The sequence below is a fragment of the Rhipicephalus sanguineus genome, chromosome 4 (assembly GCF_013339695.2).
Source record: "Rhipicephalus sanguineus isolate Rsan-2018 chromosome 4, BIME_Rsan_1.4, whole genome shotgun sequence".
NCBI lineage: Eukaryota > Metazoa > Arthropoda > Arachnida > Ixodida > Ixodidae > Rhipicephalus > Rhipicephalus sanguineus.
Window position 1 is genome coordinate 106588462 of NC_051179.1, and position 8246 is coordinate 106596707.

The following is an 8246-nucleotide window of genomic DNA, read 5'->3' on the forward strand; positions in this document are numbered from 1 at the left end:
CAGATGCCTCAAAGTCTAACACTTCTGTGTCGTACGCAGCCGTTGGTCCATCCTTTTCCGATTCCGGTATTCTGCACCCTGATTCCAGTATGTTAACGGCAGAAGCTTACGCGATACTTGCGGCAGTTAAACACATAAAACAATTAACTACAAAAGGCAGTGATATACACGGATTCATTAAGCGTAGTGAAAGCTTTAAAAACTATGACAAAACACACAAATCCGGTCCCTGTCTCGCTGTATTCTATTTTATGCACGATCTACTCTCTTAAACAACATGTCGTAGTGTGCTGGGTGCCAGGGCACCGCGAGATACAAGGCAACGTGTTGGCGGATCAGCTAGCAGCATCCGCCCACGAAAACAGTCCCAATACGTCTGTAGCTATCCCTCCATTAGACTTAAAACCATTCCTCAAAAGAAAGATCTGGCCCTTTTCGCAGAGCACATGGGATAGGAACACACAAAATAAACTGCATGTTATCAAGCCGCAACTGGGTAATTGGCCGCCGGTATCGAAGTCACGCTACACAGAAGTTACACTTTGCAGACTGAGGATAGGCCACACACATAGTACACATTCATATCTTTTGTCCGGAGGCGATCCACCTCTGTGTGGTCACTGTGGCGATCCACTAACTGTACTCCACACCCTACTGCAATGCTCGGAACTGGACGCTCTCAGAAAAAAGCATTTTTCACCAATATACCTGCAGTTCCCACATCATCCTTGTATGTTCATTGGCAGAGAACCACTTTTTAAATATCAGTCTCTCTTCGAATTTCTAAAAGATGTCCATAACTTCAACGTTATTTTTCCAGGCGCTCCGTAGCGTGGCCTCATGACTGAGGCTGCTGCTGCGGTAACTCTATCAAAGGAAGCACCTGCCTCCCGGCCTTTGGGCGCAAAGGCCTTGAGGAGGCATTCGTGCTGTTATCCCGCCTCTCACTTGTAAATACCATGCTCACTCGTCATTTATCCCACACCCATAGATCACACCACTTGTCACTGGCATAATTTTATACTGTATACACATCTTTTACGCTTTTTATAGCGCGTGATTTTAGGCCTCTATACAGCCACAATACACCCTGTCATCGTAATCATTGGTCATCGCTAAGACCACATAAAAGACATGGCGCTCTTTGGCCACCCATGGCCCTTGCGCCACAAAGCCCCACTAATCATCATCATCATTCAGGTCGCCAATTTAAATTTTTTTATTTCTTTTTGGATTAGCTCAGATATCTGTTCCATGTAAAGTAGCTGCATGAATATTAAGCTTTGTTTGCTGGACGTAGGGCTATCACCGCAAAGCAAAGCACATTTCTGAGCACTGTTCTGAGCGAAACTAGTATTTAAGATGCATTGTAGGAGGATAAACTTGCAAGAGACTTACCTCCTCTTGCACAAACAATGATGAAAGACCGCCGAGTTTCTTGACATTGAAAGACAGAATCCGAAGGGATGCCACTGTCAGGATGTCTGTAAAGCAATAAAATTGATAGTTAATACTTGCATGCACTTTTTTAGTCGTTTCCTAAAGTTCCCTAAATATGCGAAAGGCTAATTTTGTGAAATATTCACTGATTTTACAGAACATTCTTCATCTACGCAGAAACTATGCGACACAACACGAGCTTAATTTCATTCAACACATCAAACAACTTGCCATCAAGCAATTTCAGTTCAGCACCAGCTTAATTTCATTCAACACATCAAACAACATGCCATCAAACAATTTCAGTTCAGCACCAGACATGAGTTGAAAACCTCGAGATATTTTTAAAGAACCAAACATTTATACACAGATATACTCTAGAAGCTATCATTTAGCAACTAAACCTTTAAGTACAGATGTGCTCTGATAGTATAACCGTAAGACGAAACCCAGTAAAAATCATTTGTCATAAAGTGCGGGTCTAAAAGGTGCCATGAAGCCTTTAACGCTACGGACGGCGTGTTCGCAGCCTCTCTGGACACATTTGTTGCACTTTTTGCGCATCTGATGCCATTTTCACAATTTTGTCGATCCCTTGTGCGATAAAAGGCAATGGGTCAATCTTAGTGAGTCTTGCAAAGTCACTGCTAAACTTCAAAAAAAAAAAAAAATGCATACAAAGTGCTATGCTACAAGAACCCAGAATACACATAGCGATGATCTTACTTGACCATGACATCTGCAAGCACAGCATTTAGGTTGACAATTGGGCAAGGGATGTAAACAATTCAATTGTAGCCTTTTACCTGAAAAAATGCTAAGTGCAACGTTTTTCTGGAGGTGTCCATCAAAGTGAAAATTACGAGCACACACACACACAAAATAATTGTGCTGACAGTTTAACTCTTTCAGAGGCCACCGATGAAGAACTGTTTGTAAGTGCATCAAATCGATACAACGTTATTTCAAGGTACTCGTTATTTTATTGCAACAAAAACAATTTCATAATGCGTTCATTTATGTGTGTAATAATTAATTCAAATTCTAATGTAATTAAATGTCTATTTATTGTGAAGCCATTGATGCTCCGTTTTTGCAATAATATAATGAAATATTACGTCAGAAATATGGTGCAAATTCGTTTTCGGGCATGTTTATTTGGAGCAAAGAAAAATTATACTTTTTTGACGTTGCTCGGCGGGAAGGGGCAGGTCGAACGACTCGTCGAACAGTGTGGTACCTTCAGAAAACTGATCATATACAACAGTGCACTGCGAAATGAAGTTAAATGAAGACAAATTTATTATGTAGGAGGTTCATTTCATCCAAAGCTCAATGTATTTCGCTCTGTCTTAGCCCCTAGTCATCACAAATTACAAAAACAAGTAGTGTACACAATTATGTACATAGCGTGTCAAAAAGTTCATCTAAATGACACAAGACAAGACTTAATGGCATGGCTAATGAGTATTCTGCCAAAATACATTTGAGCCTCAACTTTTTCATCAGAGTGATATTTCGAAAGCAGTATGTAGTTGGGCTTTCATATGTTTCGTAAAGGAAAATGTAGTTTGCGGATTAAAGATGGGCTTCTCAACAAGTTACAAAAGCTATATCTAAAAAAAAATTCAGCTGCCTCCTCAGCCAAGCAAGCTAACATGCTGTCTCGTTCATAGTAGTAGTAGTAGTAACTGACTTACCCTCTCAATGTCCATCATGTACAGAGCCGTCCACTTCTACCTTGAACACCGCACCGTGCGGCGACCTTGATCATTGTGGCGTACAAATGCTGCAGCATGCGAGTGGCGCCCTTCTGTTGGAAGAAGGAGGCTGTCATTACATGCAGAACACTTGGTGGGCAGCACACACTTTCTCGCCACATATCCGGAAATGTAATGTCAGCCTTGAGTCGCTTCTCTGGACGTGGTACTCATGTTCCACAGATTCACTGCCACGTGAATCTGAAAGTCCCGCTTGCTTTTCCGTGCAAACCTTCATTTTGTCAATCAGCTGTTGCTTTGGGGTTTCTTTCCTGTCCCCAACGTCAAGAAGAGAACTGATGACATCGCCTTCTGCATTCCCGCCTGCAACACTGTGTGCCAAATTATAGAAATAGAGACAGTGAACGGTGAGCAGAAACTGCTGTGGCGTCGGGTGTGAGTTGCAGCCGGATGAAAGTCTCACGATTCCGAAAAAGTTTTCCACTTTATCTTGGCTCAGCCTGGATGTCAACAAGTAGCGAAACCCAACTTCCTCACGCAAATAGCGAACGAGCTCTAGAGTACTTGTTAAAGTGACTCTTAAGCCCTCAGCACTAGACTCGCTGAGAAACTTCTTGTCAGCATGACGCTCCCTGGCGTCTAGGAAACTGAGCATTTCCTTAATGCTTTTCTCACCTGCAGAGTCGAGTCTGAGAGCCTCGGCTGTGTATCTTGCTGTCATCACAGCAATCAGTGGCTTCATTCTCATGAAGAACTTCTCTGTCCAATCAATTTTACCACAGCTCCTTTCCAACTGAGTACGGTAAAAAAAATGCTCCCAAAGGACCATGGCCAAACAACTGAAATGCATAACTTGCCCGCATTTTTTCCAAATTGTTGGGGCTTATGTGAACGCTGGTTATTCCAGGCATTGCTTTCATTGTGACAGCATTCCTGTCCAGTTTCAGAGCTTCTCTTGCAAACTGCATCGAAACTTCGCCATCAGGGGTGTCAAAAGTTGTGGTAAGGAGTCTGTTTCGAACGTTTTTGACTAGATGAGGAAAATCAGAAAAAAAGTGTAAGAACCGACTATTGTCAACACAATGCGGCTTCTTGCTTATCACCTCCTTCAAAGAAGCATGCGGCTTCTTACATGTCACCTCCTTCAAAGAAGCTCTAATGTTAAAGGGACGGACAACTACCCAGAATATGAAATGAGTTGACTTCACTGATGTAAAGATTGTCCGTTGCACTGACTCAAACCAACCCTGTTTTTTTTTTTCGTGAGAGATGGATTTATATTTTTATTTCTTAAATGAAAGTCGCGAAAAATGACCTGTGGCGCCTCTGGCGGCAATAACATGAATGATCCGATGAAGACGGTCACGTGACCGTTGATTTCTGTACGCGGTCGACGATTTTTTCGTTAGTATTGAAATATTGTTCGTTTCTCTTTATTAAAAGGTATTACACCATAATAATGTACATATAGGCCTGCGTTAGTAGTATGCATTAAAGTGGCGCTGCCTTCGCGTGGCGTAATGATCCCATGCTCGTCAGCGCGTCTTGAGCAACTTTTCAGCGTGCTCATGCAACCGTGCACGCAGTTTCCAGGTCGCTAAGGTTTTGGAGTGACATAGTTTTGCTACGTACACTTCGTCTCAGAAATGACGTGCGCTGCTACTCGGTGCGGCCGTGCATATGCACAGTTACGTTTTTGATTACTTGGCTTGGCTTGTGTATTGAGAGAGTAACGACGCCGGGACAAGCCATCCACGACACAGGCGCAGGCGCACACAACGCTGTACAGATACCGGGAAGGTGTGTGAAGCCACACATTGTAACAGCTTGCTATGTTCAAAAATGGTTGGAAAGCTCGAAATAAAGGTGGTTAAGCATAGTTACAGTAACTCCAGCGAAAGCAGAACAACGACAGCTTTCACGAGGGCTAGCGGCATCGCTATCAATTCTCAGCATTGCTGGAGCAAGCCTCCCCAGTAAAAAATTCCAACAGCCTGTCGGTCTAAGGGTATACGTAATTTGGGCCTGCATGTGACTGGTCTGCATGTGACTGGTCTGCATGTAACTGGCCTGCATGTGACTGGTCTGCACGTAACTGGTCTGCATGTAAGTGGTCCGCGTGCTGCAGGCTCGGCCAGGCCGCTCATTTTAAGCAGTTCTCGTGCAATCCTGTGCAAATTTAGCAGCAGTGACAACCCAGTGTCACCAGTTTGTGCACTTGGTGTGGCCACTCGCAGAGCTTGCATGAGTAAGAGTGCCTACAGTTTACCTTTGCTCGCTGCTGCACCTCTTTGCACAGCCGCACGTTCAAGCCGACTATTTTAAGGTAGCATGCATCTCATAGAGAAACAATGTGGACCAGTGCCATGCTCGAGTGCCTTCAACTGCAGATGCACAACCTGCATACCATATACGTGACCAAAAAAGGGCACAAAGCAAGCTGCCACCACACTGTTTTACACAGAGGCCGCCTCGGTGTGGTCGTCAAGGAAGAAAAAAAAACCTGGGTGATAGTTCAGGCCGGCAAATCATTATGCAAACAATTGTGTTTATGTTATGAGATATCCAAAATGTAACCATTAAGAGTTGTGCAAAACAATGAACTATTCTATCTAAGCCCTCTTGATCGAGCATGCAATGCTCCAGGTAGAAGCACTGCTACACACTACAAAACGTGGTGCAGTGATACCTTTGAGCTTCATTTAGTGAAGGCTCTTTTAAAATAACGACTTTCTGTATGAATTTTTGAAGTGAAATCTACATTTATTTATGGCACATATTTTCGTTGGACGTCACCCAACTTTTGGGTCAGGTGCCGGCGGACGCTCTTGACCCTTTTGTTGGCCACATCCGCCGGCGTGTTCTCCCCCATGTAAACATGGAACACCGCTGCGAAAAGAAGAGCACGGTGTTACTCACAGACATCACATATGGCATATAATCGCCGACCAATTTTCCAGACCTAGCTGGCATCACCAAATAATTCAGAAAATCAAATAGCTAGACCAAAAATTAATAATACATGAAAATAAAATTTATTTAGATACTTAATTAGAACGACCTAAAAAAACATCTAACCATGCCCTGCTTCATGCTACACTTGGGGATTAGCAGATTTGGTTGCATTTCTCTTGCAATACAGTGATGTGAGCGCACTGGCGATCAATCTCTGCCACTGACGGTTGCGGCCGGCACAGAAGGGGATGCTCAACGTGCTTACACCGTGCCACATATTCCTAGAATAACCCATAACGTATAATTATGCTGGCATGTTTCGATCACAATGCATTAAGTACCAGATAGCAGGATGTGAAAAAAAAAACTGCTACCTGTGATGTTTTTATTCACAGGGACATGATCATTAACAATGGCACAAAATCCCCATCAGCTGATCCAGCCTAAGGCATAAGACTGTCATACCTTTCAGGGCGTTCAGCTTCTCGGCTGTCATGGCAGGTTTGGCCTGCGTCTGCCCAAGAGACCTGTACTTGTTCGACAAGACCCCTGTCACGCTTCGGCACTTCAGCTGCTCTGGTGTCCAATATATGAAGCATGCAGAGCGGCAAAACATCGAATCATTTGGCGACCTCATCAGCATGGCCCAGGCATCCTTCTCAACCCATCGGTTGCACCCGGCATAGATCTGCATACAGAAAGGAGAAATAAAGCTGCACACTTTAAACAAACAGCAAGCATACACAGCTCACGTCATGCTTAACATGTCACTAATGCAAGTGTTACTCGCTCTCTGGCAAGCACATTTCATGTTAGAGCTACATTTTGCCATGTAGGTGCAAAAATATAGGCCCTTATTTGGAAAGGCATCGGTCATTCATTCACCAAAAAAACATCACTGAATATTCATTATGTTTTGGTTATTGCAAAAGCTCCATTCCTCACTGCTGCAACAAAGATGCCCTAGCTCTAACAGAGCAAGAAAGAATGAAATGTGTCCTTTTCAGATGCAAAGTCCCTTGAGCCAAAATCCACAATTGAGCTTAATTTCTCCTGCAAAAACACCAGAGATGAGATGGCTGAAATGGGATTGGGAGCAGCTTTTGGAGCAGTAAAATTCCAATTTCCGAGCACAACCTTGATTTGGAGCAGTTAGCAGCATTTAATATCATCTTAGGAGCTTCAAAAAACAAATTTGTAGTAACTAGGGGGGACAAGTACATATCTTAACCAGCTTAGAACATGCATAACTCGAGCAGCCTTTAGAGAACGCTTTTTAACATACTATCACCAGGTATGAACTACACTACCTTTTTACACACCAAGCAACCCATCTTGCCTGACCAACAAAAAAAACATATAAAGCAACTGAAGAAAAGTTCTGCAAATTAGTTTCACTTCATGAACATTTGAAGAAAAAAAAAACAAGAAAGCATAACACTTCCCAAAATAAAAAAAATGATAGCACAACAATTGTAGTTACATAGCAGTAGGCCTTCATTTAAGATCAGTGATATGATTAAGCAGACTGGTGCATAGGCTTTTTGTAGGTCTGCTTATTTAGCTTTTTCAAGCTTCACCAGAACTTTCCGCAGGTCAGTGTTAGTATTCTTCAGTAGCCCATCACAACAAGCACCTTCAGCTATCTGCTTGGCTGCGCGGTTGATATAGTGTGAAGTGTAGTGCACGCTTTAAAGAAGTGACAACATGTGCTGCACCGCCGTTCGCTGCCCCCTTCTATGGGACCACCTTCAAGAGCGATACTCGGGCGCTCAAAAATCTGAACGCGCTATCACAAATGCGCTAATAGTGCTGCAAACAGAGCGCCATTGTAAGCATAATGAATGCTTTTAGTAGTGAATGACTCAAATGCGCTTCATATCCGTCCTCTGCCGCCCTCTCACGAAAAACTGCTAGAGCGTCATGCATTGCGTGCATGAAGCTAATTGTCACCACGTTGATGTAACAAGGTACTCGCCTCATCCGAGCACAGTATGGCACTCCTGTGGCAAACACACGTAAATGACCACATGCAGCAGCTTCGACACTGTGACCGGAGAAACACGTACACTACCCACAACAAAGAACCGGAGATCAACCCCACTATATATGCCACTTCGCTAAGCAAGA